The 23,967-nt window shown below is 40.4% G+C and overlaps 1 pseudogene; it reads left to right on the top strand.

Moving 5' to 3' along the window:
* LOC110312003 (developmental pluripotency-associated protein 2-like) overlaps positions 1–23,967 on the top strand; it is a 90,356-nt pseudogene that overhangs the window by 11,758 nt on the left and 54,631 nt on the right.

The following is a 23,967-nucleotide window of genomic DNA, read 5'->3' as shown; positions in this document are numbered from 1 at the left end:
GGGGCAAGATTTGGAGACAAATTCTTCCAGATTTTTAAAATATCTTAAAGTCTATCATTGTAGCTTTTTCAGTATGAAGAGGGTCAGAAAAAGGTAGAAAAATTTAGGATTAACAAGTCTTGTATTTCCAGTTCCTAATCATTTACCTGTCTATGTGCAGAACTGAGCCCGGATCTGACCCTAAAATTAGATCAAAGGGACAGAGGCAATGTGAAGACAGATGCAGGAATGCCCTGAACTTAGCCAGTCATCAACCAGAAACAGGGAGGAAGCTGTTCTTAACAAAAGCAGGTCTCTCTCTATCACAGTATCTCAGTGTTGCAACCTTCTGGAATCTGTTTGGGATCTGGGACATGAGGGTTTCCTTCGCTCCACTAGTATCCTAAAGCTACCCTGACAAAATATCAGGTACAGAGTGGCTTAAATAAGGGTGATTTACTTACTGCCATGGAATTCTGGAGGATGGAAGTCCAAAACTGAGAACCTTGGCAGGCCTGGTCTCCCTCCAAATACATGAGAGAGTGTGGAATATATTCTGGGGTTGTCTTCTGGATTATTAAGGTTCCTTAATTGGAGGCAGCATCTCCCTCTCCCTCTCCCTCTCCCTCTCCCTCTCCCTCTCCCTCTCCCTCTCCCTCTCCCTCTCCCTCTCCCTCTCCCTCTCCCTCTCCCTCTCCCTCTCCCTCTCCCTCTCCCTCTCCCTCTCCCTCTCCCTCTCCCTCTCCCTCTCCCTCTCCCTCTCCCTCTCCCTCTCCCTCTCCCTCTCTGTATGTGTGTGCATGCATGTGTGCACGTGTGTGTTTGTGTGGTATGTGTTGGTATATGTTTTATTTTTTAAGTTGGCACACAAGGTATTAGCATCATGGTATTTTCAAGCAAAGTGTGTTTTCATGACCTCCCCACCCTACTAGTCCTTGAATCCTTCTAGGTCTCTGTTTCTTTGATACACTGCTTTCTCGGGTGTGCATCCTGTATGCAAATTTCTCCTTCTCATAACAGTACTGGTTATGTTGAATCAAACTCCATCCTTATGATTTCACTCTGACTGGTTGCTTTTGTAATGATCCTATCTCTACAAAAGGTCACATTCTAAGCTCCTAGGAGGTCAAGGTTTATAAACCTAAATCAACTCATACTACCAACTGTAGCATGTCAACAAACTGAGGCGCTGTCTTGTGTAAATGCTCTCTATTGTTTCTTTCAATACTTGGTTTCATCTGGAGCTCCTGATAGTGGTTTGTATATAAGGAAGCCACGAAGTATAGAGAGGTGGTACTGCTTAATGTTTGAGGCATGCATTCTGAATGGGGCCTCTAAGGGAGCAAGAATTGATTCTAAGGATAAAGGAAGGCATGCTGTTTTATTTATAAGACACATACACAATAATTAAATACTTAAGGGAGACTTACAATATATAAGCAGTGTATCAGAAATTAAAATTTCATATGGGAAGACAATTTGAAAAAGTAATTGTTTTAGAGTCTCTTGGGTGATGATATCAGATGTTAAGAAATACTGTTCTGTGTAAAATCTTATGTAGGAAGCCTCTAGCTTGTCTCTTCCTGCACCATCTTGTACTTGATCATAGTGAATATACACAGAGGTCATTAGTGTCAGGTCTTGAAGAATGATTCATACATGTTTGACATGGTGCTTAGTGATTGCTAAGTACTGGTGTGATTGGCTGACACAAGCCTGTTGTAAGGGTCAAAGTCCATGGTTTCAAAGGCTCCAAATTTCAGCAGTGCGGCTAAGGATCTTACCTGTAGTGATACATGTACATGCGTGCCAGGACAGGAGGTTTTGTAGTACATGTCCCTCTCCCTTGAGAAGTGCCATTTAAAGTGGTTTGGATTTTATTTCATTTGAGTGTGTTCTTCAGGGATTTGAATGATGGAAGTTTAGACTGCTGATGTGATGTAAAATGGAAACAAATCAAAGCTACATCGAGGTTCTATTTTACTCCAGTCAGAGTGACAAATGCTGACAGGGGCAGAAGGAAAGGCAACCCTTGCACTGGGGATGTAAGCCAATGAAGCCATTAAGAAATTCAGAATGGAAGTTTCTACCAAGGAAATGAATCTTCCATATTAGCAAGTTATACTACAAAGATCTCCAACTCAACACATCACAGAGACATCAGCACATAGATGCTTATGGTAAACTGTTCACAAGGGCTGTTATGTTCAAGATAAGGATTAAGAACATGGGATATACACACATGGACAAAATGAAGTTTTATCACATTTGGGAAAATGGGTACAGCTGGAGGTTTTCATATTGAAGACATTGAGACATCAGATTAGGGACAGAGGCACAATTGTCTTGACTGCCATTTTGTTCCCAGGCATGTATCTGCATATCTCTCCCCTCAGTCCACAGTAGGTTCTCAGTATACCTGTTGAGTGAACTGATGTAAAATGAAGTGTTCAGACGTCAGAACCTTTCTATCACCAGGGTTTTAGTCATGTGTGTGCACTTATCACTAAGTCAGGGTGAAGCCAGGTTGGTCTATAGTCCTGATGCTCAACCTTGGCAGCTATGATGGAAATGCTGAGTTGGACAGGTAGGTTTCAGCTGCCTTGGGTGATACTAAACAGTGTCCAGAGCTGATAGTCATGAAGCATGACAATGCCAGAAGGGGGTTTTCAAATTGCAGCTTTTGTGTGTGACAAGGCTGCACTCTTGACCTGACAACATCAGGGGCTGCAGGGTGGAGGATGAGCCTCTGAGCTTTAGGAGACTCCCCAGTTCTCAGCCATGTTGAGAACGGACTATGTAGCTTTAGTCTTTCATTGTTCACATGGAGATGTTGAAGCTCGCAGAGGAAGATGGCTTATGCAGACATGTTGCAGCTGTAGTTTTACTTCCTCCCAAGAGGCAGTCCTTGTCACACGAGACACCAATATGACCAATAGCTGAACGATTACCAAATGACCTTAATTCTGTCTCTCAAGGGAGGCAATATATAACCACAGTTAGATGCACAGGCCCTGGAGACAAACCCAAGTCTGCCAGAGCTTTGTTCCTCTGGATGGGACTCAATGCCAACTGCCTCCATCAACTTATCTGTACTTTGGAAAAGATAGTGAGTCCTAACTTAAAAACAGCAAGAATTAAACTGTTAATTTCCTTAGTAGAGCTGACAGATTTGACAAAAAAATAAGAGAATTATTACAAAGTCACAAAGATTGTTTATCTAATGCTCAGACTTTTCTAACGCTCTGTATTTACTTTTGCTACACTGGCAACCCTGCCACTGATAGCCTGGAGGGGATGACCAGTGATGGAGGGGTGACCAGTGAGTGGTAGAATTTGCAATTTTGTATCATTTTATCATTGAGGCCTCGCCTCCCTTTTGCCAGCCCCGCACAGACGAAGTAATCCTTCAGCACCTCATTAATTTGATTTCCAATAATTTTAGAGCACACGAACCGAGGCCGAGTGCAGATTAGAGTTTTTCACTGTTGAGCAAACACTCTCCCAAAAGTAAAATAAATTCACGTTCAAAACCGGCTCTTGGTGTGAGCATTCAGAGTACTGAAGCAGACAAGAGGCTTTTATGACTTTTTATACATCTGAGAACTTGCTGGTTTCACCGTTAGAATAATTTTAGTTTGTGTTAAAAGAAGGTCCCCTGAGCAGTGTGTTCTCAACCTGGTGTGGGCTCACAGTGCCACCTGAGCAAATGAACCCTGTTAATAGAACTAAGTTAAATTTTATTTTCAAAGTAATGGCAAAGGATTAGTGTTTAAAACAAACCTGATGCTAATTATCTGTTTGTCTTTGGATAACACATTTCTCATTTGGGGATTCTTGTTTCCTGTTTAATAATAGAGCTATCATATCACATGACCCTTGACTTTCTCTTTTTCCACCTAGGCTTCTGTTTGAGGAAAATATAAAGAGCAGGCAAGGTAAATCTCTTAACCATGTTTAGCATTGGCTGTTTTCCGCCAGGAGGAGTAAAATGGACAAGGATTCTGCTCTAGAGCCTATACTCTATGACAGAACCCGCGGTTCTCAGCCTAGCATGTGCTTGCTGACATCAGCTGAGAACTTACAGAAGTCATGGTCCCCATCAGAGATGCTGACTGTGAGCCTGCTGAAGGATCAAGCATTCTTAAGCAAGGGAGTTGTTGGTAATCTGCCATTGGGAACCAGAACCTCTGGCCCAGTAGGCTCCTGTTGTATAATTTTGTCCTTCCTCATATACTTCTCAAGCTCATCCCACAACCCCCTGGAAGAGCTCATGTGACCACATGGTTTGGCTCATTAGGATGTGAGACCCCCTAGCTCTCAAGGTAGCAGAAGCAATCTAGTCACAGCTAGATCTACTTCTAGCTGGAATGTGTGTTTGTAACTCTCCTTCCTTCTCGGATCACGAGCCTTTTGCCTGTGTCCATGCTGTAGTCTAGGGTGCATTCTTCTCAGCCTATTGCTGCACCGAATTTCATTTCTTCAGCTGTAGTGAGATCATTTGAGCGAGCAGAAGAGTTTAGATTCATTTACTAAACCCAAGCAGCACAGTATATTCTGGGTCACACAAGTGCTCTTATTTTCATGCATTCTCTGTAGTCCTCCCTTCTTCTCAAACTCCTTGGTTTCTCATACATGTGGAACACTATTCTGAATTTCTACAACCTTGTTGATATAATTATTTGTAAATTTCAATAAACAGCACAAAATGTACAAATTAGTATGGTGTCTTAAAACTTTTCCTGAAAAGAATAAGAATTAGTACATTATGTAGCTTACTTATTCTATTTAGCATTTGTTTGAGACTATTTAAATCCAGTTTGTTCATTTTCATATCTCTCTAATGTTCTATTACATAAGTATTACTACTCTTCAGGTCCACCATGGTACATTTTTCTTTCTATCACCTTGATATTTAGAAATACATATATTCATATATCAGTGATTTTACTCTTAGAGAATTTCATTCCTAACAGCAAAAGTATTTGATGATACACCCAGCTTTGTGAATATTTATTTAGACAAATAGTTCTCCATCTGTGGGCCATAACCCTTTTGGAAGTCCTGTCACAGAGGACATATATTAGATATCCTACATATCAAAAACTTACATTATGATTCATAAAAGTAGCAAAATTATAGTTATGAAGTAGTAACAAAATAATTTTATGGTTGGGGTCATTACAACCTGAGGTGTGTTAATTTAAAATACCATTTCTCTTCCACCAAAACTAGAACTGACAAAAGAATTAGCTCTAATCAAGACAAATTATCACTTTCCTACCACATGTGTGTGTGTGTGTGTATTTTAAAAGTCTTCATTTTTTTTTCTCTCGTAAATGTGCAAACACTGGGAAATCCCATCTCTGCTTTCTCTTACTTTATTGTCTTTAGTTCTTTGTTTGTTTGTTTGTTTTGGTGTTCTTTTTTGTTTGGTGGAAACCTACTGGTTTTTTTAAACATTTTTTTAATTAGGTATTTTCTTCATTTACATTTCAAATGCTATCCCAAAAGTCCCCCAGACCCTCCCCCCCCACTCCCTTACCCACCCCCTCCCACTTCTTGGCCCTGGTGTTCCCCTGTACTGAGGCATATAAAGTTTGCAAGACTAAGGGGCCTCTCTTCCCAGTGATGGCCAACTAGGCCATCTTCTGATACATATGCAGCTAGAGACACGAGCTCCAGGGGTACTGGTTAGTTCATATTGTTGTTCCAACTATAGGGTTGCAGATCCCTTTAGCTCCTTGGGTACTTTCTCTAGCTCCTCCATTGGGGACCCTGTGTTCCATCCAATAGCTGACTGTGAGCTTCTTTGTTTGCCAGGCCCCAGCATAGTCTCACAAGAGACAGCTATATCAGGGTCCTTTCAGCAAAATCTTGCTGGTGTATTCAATAGTGTCAGCATTTGAAAGCTGATTATGGGATGGATCCCTGGGTATGGCAGTCTCTAGATGGTCCATCCTTTCGTCTCAGCTCCAAACTTTGTCTCTGTAACTCCTTCCATGGGTGTTTTGTTCCCAATTCTAAGAAGGGGCAAAGTGTCCACACTTTGGTCTTTGTTCTTCTTGAGTTTGATGTGTTTTGCAAATTGTTGTCCCTCAACAGAGGAATGGATACAGAAAATGTGGTACATGTACACAATGGAGTACTACTCAGCTATTAAAAACAATGAATTTATAAAATTCCTAGGTAAATGGATAGACCTGGAGAGCATCATCCTGAGTGAGGTAACCCAATCACAAAAGAACTCACATGATATGTACTCACTGATAAGTGGATATTAGCTCAGAAACTAAAAATACCCAAATTACAAGATAGAATTTAAAAGTCTTCTATCATTGGGGTTGTGGCTCAGTTGATAGAGTACTTGCCTAGACAAACAAGCCCCAAGTTTGATCCTCACATCACATAAAATAGGTGTGGAAGATCGTGTGTAAAACCCCATCTAAGCACTTGGGAGTTTGAAGCAGGAGGATCAAAATTTAAAGTCATTCTTAGCTATATAGCAAGTTAGAGATCTGCCTGGGCCTCAGACAGACAGACAGACAGACAAATAATCCCTTAGTGTTGAAACAAATCCATTTTTCCCCATTTTTCTCACCCCTGTAACAATCCTCACCCTTCCAACACATAAGTTTTAAGATCTACACAACACTTCATTTCTGAGGCTGCATGGGCCTTTCTCCTGGTGGTTAGAAGTCCTGACTCTTTTTTGTTTTCTATTCCTAGGTAGAAAAGTAATACTGTGAGTGTATGCTTTTTAGAAACAGGAGATAATCTACAGCACCAAATATCCTCAAAATTCCTCTTTCCCATACTTTTTGTCTTGAGAGATAGCTCTAAAATCCCAAGAACTGGAAACCCATCCCTACTGTTCTACCTAGTAGAAGTCTCTACTCAGAAATGTCTCTGCTGTCATCAGACTGGTTGAGGGAACCAGTTAACTACTTGAAGCCAGTCTGAGAAGCCTTTGGAGGAAGCTTTTCTGAACTATTGAAGACTATAAGTAAGAACACTGGATTTGGATTGAAACTAGGAGCTCTATGGCTTGGGTGACTGAGGGATGTCCAGGGTATGTAATGAGATATCTGTGTATTCAGCCCAAATTCTAGGGGTAAGAGATCAGCTTAGACATGTTATGTGTGGGATGTGTGCATGCATGAGCACATGTGGTGTGTGTATGTGTGCATGTATGTGTGTGTATGTACGTACATGTGTGCATGAGTGTGGTGTGTGTGTATGTGTACATGTGTGCTTGAGTGTGGTGTGTGTGTGTGTGTGTGTGTGTGTGTGTGTGTGTGTGTGTGTGTGTGTGAATGCTTGGACAGACATCTTCATTTCCCCTCTACTCCTACTACTATTTATCTTGTTTAATACTGGAAGTAGAATTTTCTTTCCTAATAATGAGAAAGTTAACTGAGTTCACAAACTGCTCAAAATCTCAGTTACCCCCTTAAGAGCAATATGAATATAAACAAATGACTTGACTGCTCTGGGATTCAGCTTCATATTCTGAATAATGGAAACAATCATGATATTTCCCTATTTTCTTTGGGAGGATCAAATGTTAGTTCATCTGTAGTGTCTGACTTTATAGAGTAAGAGTGTGATAAATGTTTCCATGGGTGGCCTCTTCCCTTCTTGTTTTATATGTGCAGTTTGCCTTCCTTTAGGCCCCAGCATGACTGGGTACTACAGAGTAAACACTGTGTGGTGCCTAGCATTCATAAGTATTCAGCACATGGTAATTCCTCAAAGCATGATTGCTAAGTAGTTGTTTGCAAATGTTGAACACTTTTAGTAGTTTACCCTGGCCAGCAGCTTAAAACCAAGTTTAGACTGTGTCTTAGTTCTGTGTGTTGAGTTGATTTGAAGAATGACTTTTCTATGTCTGATCTTTGAGATAGGAGATAAAGTATGCACACATGCTATGTTCTGTACTTTTCTAATAGAAGTTTGAGGAAAGGGGGTTTATTCAGGGTCAGTTCAAGGGTATAGTCCACCACGGTGGGGGTGGATGAGGAAGGAGCAAGGGATGCATCCACTGTCAGGAAGCAGAAATGGATGGATGCTGGTACTCAGTATGCTTTCTCTTCTTTTCTTCCATTCTGAACCCCAGCCCATGGAATGGCATTGAGTACAATCAGGATGAGTCTTCCCACCTCAATTAACCCAATCTAGAAAATATTTCACAGACAAATCACAGGCTTGTCTACTGAGTGATCCTATATCATGTCATGTTGACAATCAATATCAACCATGCTAACCATGAATGTATTAACTCAGCCATTTATCATCAGATCTTTCCTATCAAACAGGGGTCTAGTGGCTGGAGATATTGGGATTATATGGACCTTAAAGCAAATCTGTGGTACCACCAGACCCATTGAATCAGAATCTATTCCTGGGAGATTTGCCAGCATAATAAGATTCAAATTGTGTTCATTGGATGTTTACAACATATTAAAAACACTCCCAGCTGTGGGTATGGCTCAGCACAGAACACTAACCCAGCAGGCACAGAGCCCAGTTCAATCCTGAGTACTCCAAACAAGAGTGTCACCACCACTAACTAAAGCAACCCCATTCTCCTTAAACAGACATGCTGATTCTGTGTATACAACAAACAATGAAAAAAAATGGTGGACAAAAGGCTCAACACTGTTAAACTGAAGCACTGATTTTTGAGCAGTCTACAAAATCTCTTTAATTGATGTAAACTACTGAAATGAGACACAGGATTCTTTTTTTTTTTTCAACAGATGCATAACTGGTGGAAGTTTTGTACATGCATTTTGCCCATGAATAATACATACCCTTTTGGACTATGGAGGTAGCAGTACCATGTGGTAATAACACCAGCAGGTGATCTATGCACTTCAACACAAGACAATCTAGAAAGTTCTCTAGAGGGTTTTCTTTTCTGTGAGATAAAATTTTACTTGGAGAAAACTTCTTGACCTACAGATCTAGTCCACTCTTGTCCCAATTTCCCTTTAGAGGTTCAAATCCATGAGTTCCCACTGACAGCTGTAAATTCAGAAGACATTCTTGAGTTATATCTCCATTTCTAACAATCAGCATGTTGTTCTAAATATTTATGCAATTCATTACACACAGACATTGAAAGTGTTAAGTAGGATAAAGCATGCTGCATGCCTTACGCCATGCCTGGCATAACGTGTGTGTCTTCCTTGCATGTACAATACAGGTAAACCAGCGTTCTCAGGATACCTCTACATACCATTGTCTGATGCACATTGCCCTGGACTTGAAGGTCAATTCAGCCCTTTACTTCAGGTGTGACTTCAGGGGTATTTTATGGATTCTTCAAGGCTATTTTCTGGGCCCAATGCTGCCCACTGGCCTACACAGAAGCCTAGACAAATGCTTGTGCATAAACCACTAAGCACAATATGGAATGGCTAGTGTGAGGTAAGTATTAATATTCAACATCACTATCCTTTTGGGAACAGAGCTGTTTTGTCCCAAGTTTCCAGGTGTTGGGACTCAGTTTCCCTAGATTATTCTTAGTAGAGATGCATGATGCTGTGTCAGCATCTACCCTTGCTATTTCACCATTCCTTGCTAATTCATCATATTCTCATCCTAACTGTGGGTGCAAAAGTTGAGCTCATAATGTTACCAGAAACATGCTCAAGTCAGTATACACCAACCAAAAAAAAAAAAAAAAATTAACCAAATACAGGTGTGCACCATTAAAACTGTCACATTATCTAGGAAAAAATATATCCATATCTGATGAATTCATCAAAGAGCATAGTTATTTAGACACAGAGAAAGACAAAGACTCTTCAAGAAGTTAATCCAAGAATAAATGAACTCGGAAATGATCTTTCAGATGCTGCTTATTATCAAATTGTCTCCTTAATAAAAATATTCCCTGGTGTTCATTGTAATTGGCTATTGTCAGTTTAATATTGTCTATATGATATAATGTCTGCTGAATAACAATAATGAATGGAGATAATTATATTTGGGTGAAAGAGCCATCTTGCTTATTCACTGAAAGACACCCCCCCCCGCAATTGTGCAAGTTGAGTGAATACAGAATGGGGAGCATCCTGTGTTGCTTGTTCTAAATTTGCCTCTTTGTTTTCTCAGGGTGTCTCTTGCCTTTCTACGCTCCAACATCTAAGGAGCAAGATGATTGCTTTTCTTTCCTCCTTGTGGTATTTACATCAAAGGCAATTGCTTCTTCCTCCTCAGATTCTGCTCTATTTTATATCCCATTAAAGATCTTTTGAGCATAGCTTTCCAAGAGGAACTTAGGCAAACGTCAAAGGCATCAGGAATCCATCAGTATGTACTAAGCAATAAAGATAAAGAACACATTTAGATAGTCTGAGTGGATTATCAAAGATTTGTGTAGTGGACTTTGTTTTGCTTCTTGAATTTTTATTTATTTAATTATTTACTGTGTTTGCACATGAACGTGTGTGTGTGTGTGTGTGTGTGTATGTGTGTGTGTACATGTGTGCAGGAATACAGATATAAGCTCAGAAATACTTCCTCAGATGCCTTCCATCTTTTATTTGAGGCATGGTGCTAGCAGCTTTCCAGTGAGCTTGCAGAGATGCACCTGCCTCTGCCTTACATCTCACTGTCACTATGGGCGCAGGTGTACCCCACTGTAGCATCCCACTGTAGCAACTTTCCTCACATTTGGAAGGCAAACACTTTGCCAAACAAGTTTTCTCCTCAGCCCATCTTTTCCTTCTCACATGTGTCTTATCCATCTACCTGCTTCTCTGTTGCAGCTCAGAACATGTCTCCTAGTTATGTCTTGCTGGACCTCCCAACCCCCTCTACTGTCACTGTCTCTTTTGAAGGCTGTCACTGCTTCGTTTAGTAATTCATTTCACCATTCTTCCCTTCAGCAAATGTCTCCTGAGCATTTTAGGAGATTGTTAGTCTGGTGAGCACCCGGGATAAGATGGAAAACAGAAGAGATGTAGTCCTTTCTCAAAAAAAAAAAAAATCCCTTCAGAGAATTATATTTCAGAGGAGACATGCAATGAGCAATTCCAACTAAAATTACTCTAGATTTCACTAGGCCCCACACTGCCACACTGATTTCAACATTGGGTTTATCCAAGTGGAAACTGTGTTTCCCGTGCCCGGTTGTCCTCACACACTGTGCCTCATGCTCATAAACTCTACATTTCTCTCATCTCTGTGTATCAGGACTCCACACAAAACATTGTCCCTATGATAGAGTAGTGTTTAAATGTTTGCAAAGCTCAATACAATGTACATCTCTGTGGTGGTTTGACTAAGAATGATCTCCATAGGCTCCTATATTTGAATGCGTAGTCACTAGGGAGTGGAGCTATTTGAAAGAATTATGAAGACTAGGAGGTGCAGGTGTGGCCTTGGTTGAGGAAATGTGTCATTGGTGGTGGGCTTTGGGTTTTAGAAAGCCAACACCAGACGCAGTATCTCAATGTCTCTATCTGCTGTCTGCAGCTCAGGATGGAGTTCTCAGTAGTGCTCTAGTGTTAAGCGCACTCCCATGCTCCCTCCATAATGGCAGTGGACCAAGACTGTGAAACTGTAAACAAGACCCAGATTAAATGCTGTCTTTCCTAAGAGTTGCTTTGGTCATGGTGTCTCTTCACAGCAATAAAACAGTGACTAAGACACTCTTCTTTCCAAAGGGATAACAATTTCCAATACAAGTGAACCCTACAGGGAAACCCAGATCAGATTGTTATCTGCATAAAATCCCTCCTGTGGGTAAAGACTCCGAGTTGAAGTCACTTGGGGGCTGATAAAAAGTCAGTGGCTTGGGGTGTAGTGAAGAGATGAAGGAAAAGGCTATACAGTTGAGTGAGAAGACAGTTGTGAGTGTTGTTACTGCATGGGGTGAGGAAACAACAGGAGGAATATAAATAAAGTGGAGAAGGTGGCACCCATTAAAGAGAGGATACCAGAGAGAAGCCAGTGACACAGCATGAGGTTAAGACAGAGATGAAGGAACAGATCAAATCCTCCAGCCCCAAGAGAACCCAAACATTTCAACAGCAGAAAATTCTTTTTGGTATTTTCCTATTACTTTAAGTAGAAAACCTTCCAAATTTTCACACACACCCTATAATCTCAAATACAGGTTATCCATTCATAAACATGGGAGTGTTTTTGTCAGTGTTGGTGTGTATAGGAAACAGTGAAGAGGCTGGGTTTTATATCTAAGAGATCACAGTGGGGCCTGGCACCAGGATTGGGCAATGGTAAGGTTACCTTAAAGATTAACTTAACTTTAATTAACTTAAGATTAGCTGAGTTAGGACGTAACTATTGCTCTTCCTACTAAGACCCCAGCTATCACTATTGCAGCTGCCAATACAGAATGTTAAACACTTATAGCAGAGGCATAGAAGAGTGACCTGAACATGAAGCAATCTCCTCCATTCCTCCCTACAAACTCGTGGTATAAGAACTGTCTTCAATCCTTGCTTCATAGATGTGGAACCAAGGCTTAGCAACATTAAGTGGACTTCTCAGTGCCCCATGACTAGTATAGTATCGATAGCAATGAAGCTTGACCTCCAGCCTTTCTGGCTTCAACACACACACTTATTTAATGCATATGTGTTAATGATACACAATAGTGAACAACTGCATGTGAATCTGTACATTAATATATACAGAAACTAATGGTTAAACTAAGGCCCATTTAACCAGTAAATTATTAGTGCAAAGTAGAGGGGAAACCAGGATGTGTGGATGAGGAGATGTCATGAGATGGTGGAGCAGGGGGTAATGTCTAAGGATGTGTGTCAGGTAACGTAGTGTGGGGATGGGCTACATTAGGAACATGGAGGTACTTAAGACATCAGGACCTGAAAGAATGAGCAAGATCCACATGCCTGATCTTCATGCACTCACTCCCGTAATCTCGAGCAATATGATCACTCAGTACCTTGATTTTGTCATCCAAAAATGGGAATGAAAACGGCACTAAGGGGCTGTGGTGAGGTAAGGCATGTGAAGCTCAAGATGCTTAGCTAAAACAAAATGCCAACACAGGTCAAGACAGAGAGAGCAAGACAACATTAAGAAGCATTTCAAGTTTGGCAATGGACTGGAGGACAGGAAGGGATGCCTTTGTGTGATTTCTAATGCAAGCAGCTCAGGGGTAGTGAAGCCTCTAACTGCAACGGATGATCCTGGAAGGGAGTCATAGCTGCTCAAAGCAAAGTGTTCCTCCATAGAGACTGTCCTTCCATTTTCCCCTAAGAAGAACAGACTAACAAGAGCCATTTGAGAAAAGAGGAGACAGAGTTTTATAAACTTTTATGGTGACATTAAATCATTCCTTTTTGTGAAAAATGAAGACTGTAGAGTATCAGAGAAACAAAGGACCTTTAACATGTTGTAATGTCAACCTGAGTCTGTGTGCAAACAGATCCTGAGGCCAGGACATGAGTGCAGGTACTGTCTGTGGAGAGGACCTGGCACCGTGGCATTGTGGCATCATGGCATTGTAGGAGGAGTACAAAGGGGAAGGGCAAGATGTCTTTATTGGAGTCATTACTGCTGTGAGCAAGAAGATATCATCTTGCAGGTAGAATGGAGCCCAGCATGATCCTCTCAAAAGCCCAATGCTGTGGCATTTACCATGTACTTGATTCCCACTGGCTGACCTTTGAGCACCTGGTGCAAACTCCTGCCCTTCCAAATCCCACCTATCTGTGAGAGGAGTCAGCTGGCACCATTTTTGACGAACTACCTTGAGCCAGAAACATAAGGTTGCTGGAGTGAACCTCAGCTGCAAGACAGCCAAGAGTTGAACCCAGTACACATGACAGTTGTTTGAGTGGTCTAGCCTGACCTAGCTCTCTGCACTTCCTCCTGGTTGTTCCCAGAGATACAGCACACAAGAAGTGCAGTATTCTGAAATAGGAAAGAATTAGCTGGAACAATACAGGCTCTGGTCCAGCTCCCCTCCAGCCCAAACACAGTGTCCCCTAGAGCATTAACCTCACGACTCGCATTGCCTTGAGGCATAAGACCCAGTGTGTGCTGCTGTCCAGTCTCCCCCAGCTACTGTGCAAGTAGAGTGTGCACAGCTGAGACTCTACCCACTCCAGGGCTCAGGCACATCTTGAATAAATACTTCAGTGGTCCCTTGCTACAAATGTGTTGTAAATCAACTTCTTGTTGTATGCACAGAGCCTTGTGTCTCACCAGACTTCATTAAGTTGGGAACCAGTGTTGACTCTCTTTTCTCAAAGGAAAGAGGCATCGAGAACCCACAACATATGCTAGGAAAAGATAAGTAAAAATAAACTTCAAACTCTACAGAAATCTTGAAATGTGTAAATATTTTCAATGTCATTTAACCTATGACTGGGGGTTCAGAGATGGAAGAGTTAGGTGTTAAGTTAGGGGTGAGACTCACAGTGGACATAATCTAAAACCTAGACAATCATCCACCCCTCCATGCAGTCAGCCTCCAGTTAATAATTCTACTAAGGTAAGAATGGAAGTGGCACTAATTCGACTCTCCTATTCTCCCCAGCTCTAATTACTGAAATTCTGCTGACTTATTATTGTGCAGACCAGGACCTAAAAATACACATTTTAAAAGGAGAGTAGATTTCTTGGCAGAATGTATAACACAAGAGCCATGGAGAATCTGAATGGGATATTAGTCTCCATTTGGAGTCCAGTGGATGGGAATTGCAGTTCTCAGCTCAATCAAGAACTTCTATCCCTAGGAGTACAAAGCTATTAGAGGTCCCAGCTTCTGGTCTCTAAGGAGGAATTCCAGAAATTCCTTCTGTAGTCTGCTTACTCAGCAATGTACAAAGCACACTGAACTCTTTTGTTCTGTTTGCTTCATTTTCATAGGTCCTAATAGGGTTTGGTCCTGAAAACACGCTGTCTTCTAGGCCAGTCAACCATATGATGAGCATCTTTCTGCCAAGCTGAAACAGCAAAGGTGTTAAGTGCTCTTGACACCTGGATCACAAAACCCTTGACCTTCTGATGAAAGTTGATGGATGTCAAACATTGTGTAGGGGAGGGGATATTCCCCTCTTGACCTCATCCAGGCTTTCCACTGTCAGGTTAAAGCACGTAGAACTCTGCTGAATATATCCTGAGAGAGAACACAAAAGCCCCAAAGGAGAACAGAATTCTCTGGTCTCTGGTTCTTAAAGAATGGAGAGGAGGTAAGAGGTAAGGGAGGGTAAGAGTCAGGAGGGAAGAGGAAGAATGAGGAAGTGTGAGTTGAACACTTATTTATCCCATCCACATGTTCATGCATGGATTATTTTACATGGATTGGTAATAGGTTAGGTGTGTGTGTGTGTGTCTGTGTGTGTGTGTGTCTGTGTGTGTGTGTGTGTGTGTGAGAGAGAGAGAGAGAGAGAGAGAGAGAGAGAGAGAGAGAAAGAGAGAGAGAGAGGAGAGAGAGGAGAGAGAGGAGAGAGAGGAGAGAGAGAGGAGAGAGAGAGAGAGAGAGAGAGAGAGAGAGAGAGAGAGAGAGAGAGAGAGAGAGAGAGAGAGAGAGAGAGAGGTCTTTCTACCTGCTGGCAGGTATACTGCTCCTCCCTGCCTATTCCAAGTAGATATTACCAATTGATCAAGCCTTGTACTTTTTGACTTTTGACTGTCTCTCATCCCAGCTTCACATACAGTAAGCACCAATCAAATGGAATGAGATCATCTGATACCCTTCCTACTTAGGAAAGATTTGTCTGAAAAAGGAAAATTCTCCTTCAAATGGGACTGTATCCATCACAAAGGCATATTGAAATCTCCCAATCTTCAGGGACTGATGGCGCCCCAAATTACCACTGAGATTGTGATTATATAACAAGGAAGTGCAACCTGGAGCTGCCTGTCCTTTTCCAGCAGCAGGCACCGATAACATGTTCATGCCTTTATGTCAGCTCTTGTCCACTCTACACATTTTACTCCTGACTGTAGGTTTTGATCAAGCAGCAGCAGACTGTGATCCCACCTTTCCACTTACTGTTACCAAAAAGCATCCAACAAACAAATAATTGAAGAAATTCCACTTGTGGGCATCTATTCTGTCTCAGGTATATGGAATAGAGAATCAGATCATGTACCTTTTTCTTTCACTATTTTTCTTTCACTAAATGCTGAGGATGAATCTTTTAAAAGATTTATTTATTTTTATTTTATTTTATGTGTATTTTATGTGTATGTATACATACATATGTATATATGTATATTATGTTTATTTTATGTGTATGAGTGTTTCATTAGCATATATTATGTGTTCCTGGTGCTAGTTGAAGCCAGAAGACAACATCAGATCCCTTGGAACTGGAATTACAACCCAGAGAATTGTAAAACCATCATGTGGATGCCAGGGACCCAAGGTCTTCTGCAAGCGCAGCAAGCATTCTTAGCCACCAAGTCATCTCTCCAGCTCCACAGAATGGAGATATAAAGGAAGGATAAGAAGTAAATGTGCCAGGTTACACCTTCACTATCAAATGAGTAAATAACTAGTTAAAATAATCATGCCTGTAGACATGGCCAGATGGTGGCAAAGACAGAAGGGTCTTTATAAATTGACTGAAGGAGAAAAACTGTCATTGTCATCCTAGTCCCAAGGAAAGAACACCTCCAAGGCAGGTAGGCATGGTGGCTCTAGTTGAATATTTTACACATTCCAGCCTTGCAGTGGTGCTTTAGATCTGTGTTGCATGTGGGGCTCTGTACAGGTGGGAACTCACACTTCTGAGCGTGGCAACCCTAGATCTAACTTGGAATTAAAACTGTCAGATTTTATTTTTTGTAATTTAAGAAAGATATATTTTTTGAGTTGGCCTCTTCAGATCAGTCATTTTATGCATAACTAGTGGATATTTGATAGCTCAGATTATATTTGTGTATAATTATTAACTAAGCTGCAAATTGTAATACATATATTTGCAATTACTAAATGCTAAAAACAAAGAAGTGATTGTGTTCCTCAGCTTAGGCATGACTGAGGCACAGAGCCTGAAGGGACTATGCTGTAGCCCTTACATCTGTTCTCCATACTTTCACCTGACACCCTCCTTTCCTGCCCGTTTTGATGCCATCAAAGCCTTTAGATTTGAGTCACAGCCAGAAGAAGCTTGGTGGATGCACAACCTGCCGTGGCTCGCTCTCCACTTGCCACAGAGAATCTGGGAGAATCTTTCTAGGAGAGCAAGCAGTGTGTTTGCTCTCCCAATGCCGTTCCCCATGTTTGATCTGATGTTTCTTGCCCGGAGCTCTTATTTCAGGCTAGAGTAAATTATTTACTGATGTTAGCAACCGAGCCTTGTGTTATTCAAAATATAAGCCTGAAATACCCAAGCAGCCAGACATTACCAGCTGACTCTGTTTATGCTTTTTAGATGTAGAGACAGATCAAAGGGTGATTCATAATTATCCTAACACAATGTGATTCTTTTCCAAGTGGAAAGAGGAGAAATGCAGTTTTCCCTGGTGACTAGATAGATGATCAGAGATGTGCACAGCAATTTGAGTGAATGCTAATTTCTCTTCCTTAAAACTTCAGCATCTAGAAGGAACAGGGAGGGTATCAGAACTTGGCTGGCTTAAAGTGATTCTAGCTTTGCCTTGTATATCAGCAGTCCTTGGATTATATTTGTCCCACGGGCTGCCTGTTGGCTGATCCTTCTGCTCTCTCTGGTGCCAGTCCACAAGTTTCTGGTGTCAGTTCCCAGTTTTCTTGCCCTGGTAGTGTTGACAGTAACTGTCTAGAAGCATTGCTCTCTGCCTTTTGGTGGGCCTCCATTGCAACAGTGACTGGTGGAACCTTGTAAGAAGTGATGAAAAAACTAGACTTTGATGTGACATGGGTCTGGATTTGAGTCCTGCTCACATATCTGTCTGCCGTGTCACCTTGGGGAAAGATCCTAATTCTCAAGTTCCTCATGTGTAGAATAGGGACTTTATGAAAACTTGTGGAGAAAATGGTAATAGAAATTTATTTAGTCTCTGCCCAAGGTTTTTATCTGGCCTTAGTTATTTAAGTTCCCTAATAAGACAATTTTTATATTTATAATAAGTCTTAAAGAGAACAAATGCTGAGCAGCTGCCTACCCTCTACATTGTTAAAACCTACTTTTCTATCAATACACATGAGTTATTAGGCCTCTCATAGCTCCAATTAGCTAGCCCTCAGGGCTGCTTTTGTTTTTTGTTTTTTGGTTTTTTTTGTTTTTTTGTTTTTTTGGCTTTTTTTGACTCTTAACCCATGGCAGCTTCTCTTTTCCCCTCTCCTGCACCTTCTAAGCTTGGGAAACCTAAACCCCACTTATGTCTCCTCTGCTGACCTATTGGCCATCAGCATCTTTATTTACAAATCAGAAATAAGGCGGGGACAGGGTCAAGGTCTACTTGCGGATTCTAGGTCTTGGGAGCCCACACTTAGCCTTATAATAACCAGTAAAAAACAAAGCCTTAATAGAAAATTTATATTAAAATATAATCATGTAAAGGAGTTGGCATCATTCCTGTTTATCAGTTAAGCAGACAGTGCCTATTGCAGTTGCTGAGGAGACCTGAAAGCTTTCTGTAACTCTGTGAAGCACTGTTGGTAGAAGATGCTTAGACTTGTCCCCCTGGAAAAAGTGGGTCCTGCATGAGCTTGAGACTTGCCTACTGAGTCTTGACCAAACCTGTTTAGAAAGGATAAAGGAGATTTCTGTGCAATGGGGAGAAAGTCTTAAACCTAGTGCTTCAAAGTTCAGATGTCACGCTCATCCTTTCTCTTTCAAAATTAATGCGACTTAGGAGTGCCCAAGGGGACACTAAGGTACAAAGGTCATGTAAGCCATATTTCACATGTCCATGTCTACAGTGAGGATGCAGAACCACAGCCCCACGGTCCCAAACATGTCTGAGGCTGAGCCTGAGGCTGGACAGAAATAAAGCTCCGCTTAGTAGATACAAGTGCATCTTTATAATTGTCCAGTGTAGTGATTGTCAAAGGTATACATAGTAGCTGACTAGAAGTCTTTTTGTTTGCCTTATAGATAGTCTCCTTTGGAACAGAGAAGAACAATTGTTATTGGCATATATGTATATACAGTATATTTACATATATATGACATACATGTCTGTGTGCATATACATATGTATAGGAATATATGTATGACCATATAAGTTATATAAGAACATAAGATGTATATATATAATCATAAATACATAAAATATGTTATATAAATAAGAATATACAATGTATGCCTAAGATATACATAGATATATAAAATACAAGAATATTTATGATATGTTAAATATGTAAAATATGCATATAGAAAAGAATACATGCATAGTTTGAGGGAAAGAAGATGCTTAGGAGAGGCTGATTTGGAAGCTAGGAAGTCCCAGGATAAATCATGTTCTAGCTTGAGAACCAGGGGGAACTAGTGTGGCTAAGTGCAAGCCCCAAGCCTTAGAATCAGGGAAATTGAAACTGTCTCAATACAAGACTAACGGCCTGCATGGTGCCGATCCTGCAATTTGAAGACAGCGCCATGAGAACACAGTGCTTGAGCTCCAGAAGTGCGAGATCAAATTACCATTTCTTTGCTTTGGGCTGTATCTGAGTCTCCAGCTATTTAATTATTGCTTCTCATGCCCACTAACTCAAATGTCTACCTCTTACAGGACAGCCTTGTAGATACATGTGGAAATTATGTCTTACTAGCCATTGGAGTGTCCTGTAACCTAGCCACATTGACACTTAAAACTAACTATGCAGGGTTTTCTCAGATGACAGTGGTAACAGACCTCCTAAGTTCTATGTGACTAGCATGGGACTGAGCCCCTCCCTTTCAAACCAGAGAGAAAACAAATCATTTATGTGTTTATCAAACAAAAGCAACCAGCACTCCAGAAGATCCAGCCACATATCCTCATAATTCTAAGACATCATATTAACAAGATACATCTCTATTTTTGTCTCTATCCCTATCCCTATATCTATATCTATCTATATCTGTATATCTATCTATCACCCATTTAATAGAGCTTTTCTAGGAGACAAACATGCAATGTGTATGTATCAGCTGTCAGTGTTTATGTTACCAGTCATTGTAAGATGTGAAATATATACAGCTCCAAGATGAATGCCAAGTCACATTAGCTAAAAGGACATTTATTAAACTAGAAATACTACAGCTGTCAAAAGATTAGATCTTGCAGCAGTGGATCTATTGATCCTTGATAGGAGGGTCCTTGGCACCTGACTTCTGTCTCTATTCAGAGGTCCTCAGGATAATGGCTCCAGTGCCCTGATAACATCACATTCACACCTTCAGATTTTATTCTCTAAAACCTCAAACAGTTTAGAATATGTATATACATATATATACACATATTTATGATGTATATGCATATATACAATTATATATGTGTATGTATGTATATATATATTACATATATATATAATTTGTATATGTGCGTGTGTGTGTTTTCATACAGCATGTGGTGCTTGTGAAGGCCAAAAAAGAGCATAGGCCCCCCTGGAGCTGGAATTACAGATGAACCACCTGAGATGGGTGCTGGGAGCTGAATGCAGGTTCTCTGGAAGAGTAACAAGCACTTCTAAATGTTAAGGCATCTCTCCAGATTCATGTTTCTTTCTTTAGACTAATTTTACATTTTCTAAAGAACTCAGAGCTGCCCTTTTTGAAACCTCCATTTTTTGAACTCCTCATGCTGTTGATACTGTAGGTGCTTGAGACACAACGACTGCCAGGCAGTGTGAAAGTCTAGACTGATGGCTACCTTGAAGCTAGCTGATTGGTGCTGATTGTTTCTCTGTGTAATAAGTTCTTGATGCAAATGTTAGGTTTTCACCCACTCCAAATACATGGAACCAAATATGTGTTCTAGAAATGACCCAGGAGGTTTATATAAAATCAGTATCATTTAAAAATAAATTCTGTCATTTGTTGATCATATACTAGCTAGGTCTGCTTTGGTATCTCTTCTTCATCTAGATATGCAAAGATCTTTTAAAAGAAGTGTTCAAGTGTCTTTGTTCACCTGATCTTAACAGCTATTTTCTGTGCACTATTATCTGAAAGAAGAAACATCTGAGTGCTGGATATGCTGACATGTTCTCAGGTTGTTTGTGAGTACAAGAGGCCACTGACCTTGCATTGTGTGATTTCACTTGAAAGTAGACTGTCAGCAGATTTGAGGAAAGATAGATTTGAAGTTTAGTTCTTGCTTCCTCTAAGCTCTGGGATATAAAGTGAAAATACAAAATTTCTCTATGATAAGGAACGAAAAGTAAGAATACATAGCAGACACTCTTTCTTTCCTCACTCCATCAGGGAAGTAATTAACAGGAAACTAAGTACAATATACTGTTTGTTATTTTGAGTCAATGGATGAAGGCAGAGAAGAGGAGTTAGTCAGGAAACTAGAGACCTACAAGTCCTAGTACAGGTAGGAATGTGAATTAATTTCAAAGTCCAGTGTGAATGAAGAGACAGAAGAGGCAGACTTAATTTTATAGAACAACCTTATTTATGCAAATTAAAAACACACATGGGGGAGGAGATATGGGGAGGGTGTTTTTCAGAGGGGAAACCAGGAAAGGGGATAACATTTGAAATGTAAATAAAAAAATATCCAGTAAACACACACACACACACACACACACACACAAATAGCACCGTATTTTTAGGGTGAAGGTATTTTTAAAATGTTTATAAAATAAGGTAATTGAGTTAGAGGATATATATTCAGCACAGCAGTGTGTATAACTTGTAGAGCAGTGGTTCTCAACCTACCTAATGTGGTGGCCCTTCAATATTGTTACTCTATATGATCCCCAATCATAATGAAATTATTTCACAATTGTATTTTTGCCACTGTTATGAATCATAATGTAAATATCAGATACACAGGATAGCTGATATATGACCCCTTTGGGGGTCACAACCCATAGGTTGAGAATCACTGTTGTAGAAAGAAAAGTAAGTAAAAATAATGAATAGAGTCTTCTCGCTGACTGATAATAATGCAGAAAGAGTGCTAGGGAAACAAATCTCTTCCTCCTATTAAAGAGAAAAACCAAGGATCTGTGGTGACTTGCTGTTTATATTTTGGAGGGCAATAGCCAGTAATGTTTTTAGAATAAGAGGTATGGTGGTCTGTACTTATACAGTCAACTTGGAGAACTCCAAAGATTTGAGATAAATTGTGCTGCCAAGTCTATCTGCTCTTCAGTAAGCCTAGCTTTGCCCAAGAGAATGGCTGTCATGTTCTCTACAAAGAACCATCATCTCAAAATCTGAGAGCATTACAGCTGATTTAATCTGTTTTCTTATCACTTGTATCCAAGCCAGCAGGTATGTGAGCCACTGAAGGAACCACAGAAGAGAGATTCATGTAAAATTGCTTGGTTCCTGAGGTTGATCTCTTGCAACTTTCTTCTGTCTTCCATATGCATTGATGATTTCTGATCCTTTGTCTCTATCTGTGAATTGAACAGAATGTCTGACTGTTGGTATTTGTTGATCATGGAAGCCAGGAGAATCAGTGCTTCCTTTGAGCTTTTCATGGCAATGCATTGCCAAGGAAACAGGATTTGCTGTGTTTCATAGACTTGAGCTTAGGGTCTGTTATTTGTTGTTTATATGTCTTGGAGCATATAATTTCAGCTCTCTGTGTCTTCACTCTCTCGATTTACAGAGTCCAAGAACAATAGTATCTGGCAAGAGCTCTTAGCATTGTGCTAGAAAATGATGCAAATTCAGTAAGTACTATAGTGACATCATTGTTGTTGCAGCTAACATTTCCATGGCTACCGTTACAGTCAGTGTTATTACCACCCTATCATATTTGGATGTACCAGCACCATGAGCAGACATATTGTGAAGATGTGAGTGTTAGAAAATAACTCTGAAATCTTCAACAAATCAATAGAAAGAAGGAAGAAAAGTTAAAAAAAGAAATTTTGTTTGGATATCATTTTGCCATCATGGAACCATTCCTGGTTCATGGTAATCTAATGCCCACCACCCTTTCTCTTTGGGTGGTCCTGCACACACCTGTGCAGCATGCACACATACACACCACTTTAAAGATTCAGTTCTATGAGACCAGGAACCCAAGGATAATGAAACCAAGCCCTGCCCCTCCTTGTTCCTCTGCAAAACCAGAAAAGGAAACAAAACTCTTTTTGCATCTGTGACTCACAGCCAGAAGCCTTCCCAGGTGATATCATTATCCATGATATCATTCTAGAGCTTTCCTTTGAGTAAGAGCACACATTGATGATGAAATTGTCATTTGTCTCTGTCATTAAAAAGTCATGAGCTGTGAAATTCAGTGTAATCCTCAGGCTGTGGTGGAGAAGGGCATGCTCTTTAATGCTCCAAATTTGTTTTGCAAACTGATATGGTTTTGCTATTGCATTGGGACAACAATGATTAAGTTCAACCAAATTATCCTTTCATTGTTAAGCTACCACATTGTTCTAAGCATTTTCCTATGGATTAGTATTGATGCTGGGGCTCCTTGGAAAGCCCAGCCAATGAAGCAAATACCTCCCAAGATGTTATGTTTATGGATACTCTCCTATGGGTTTAATTAAATATCATGGTGCCTAATGTAATTAATTCAGTCACCCATTCTGCCAGGAAAGTTCTTATACCATAAGCACCAGAACTAAATTGCTTTGGGGATAATGAATTGCAATTCTGAAGGAAAAATGGCTTTCAGGGTATAAATCCTTGAATCAAATAAAACTTTAATTATGGGATTATCTCCTTTTATTTAAGGTAGTTGATGGTTATTCTCCTAGACCAAATCCTTTTCCACTTAGAGGTTAAATATCCCATGCCATTTTGTCAGACATGCAGTCAGCTCTTTATATGAGAGTTTGTTTTGAGCCTCAGGCATGGAAAATAGTGATTTACACATCAGTCCAGAAGATGACTAGCATTTATGTATGTTATG

The sequence above is a fragment of the Mus caroli genome, unplaced genomic scaffold (genome assembly GCF_978045245.1).
Source record: "Mus caroli unplaced genomic scaffold, Mus_caroli_1 scaffold_17, whole genome shotgun sequence".
Lineage (NCBI taxonomy): Eukaryota > Metazoa > Chordata > Mammalia > Rodentia > Muridae > Mus > Mus caroli.
Note: the sequence above shows the minus strand (reverse complement) of the source record. Positions and strands in the feature narration are given on the sequence as shown.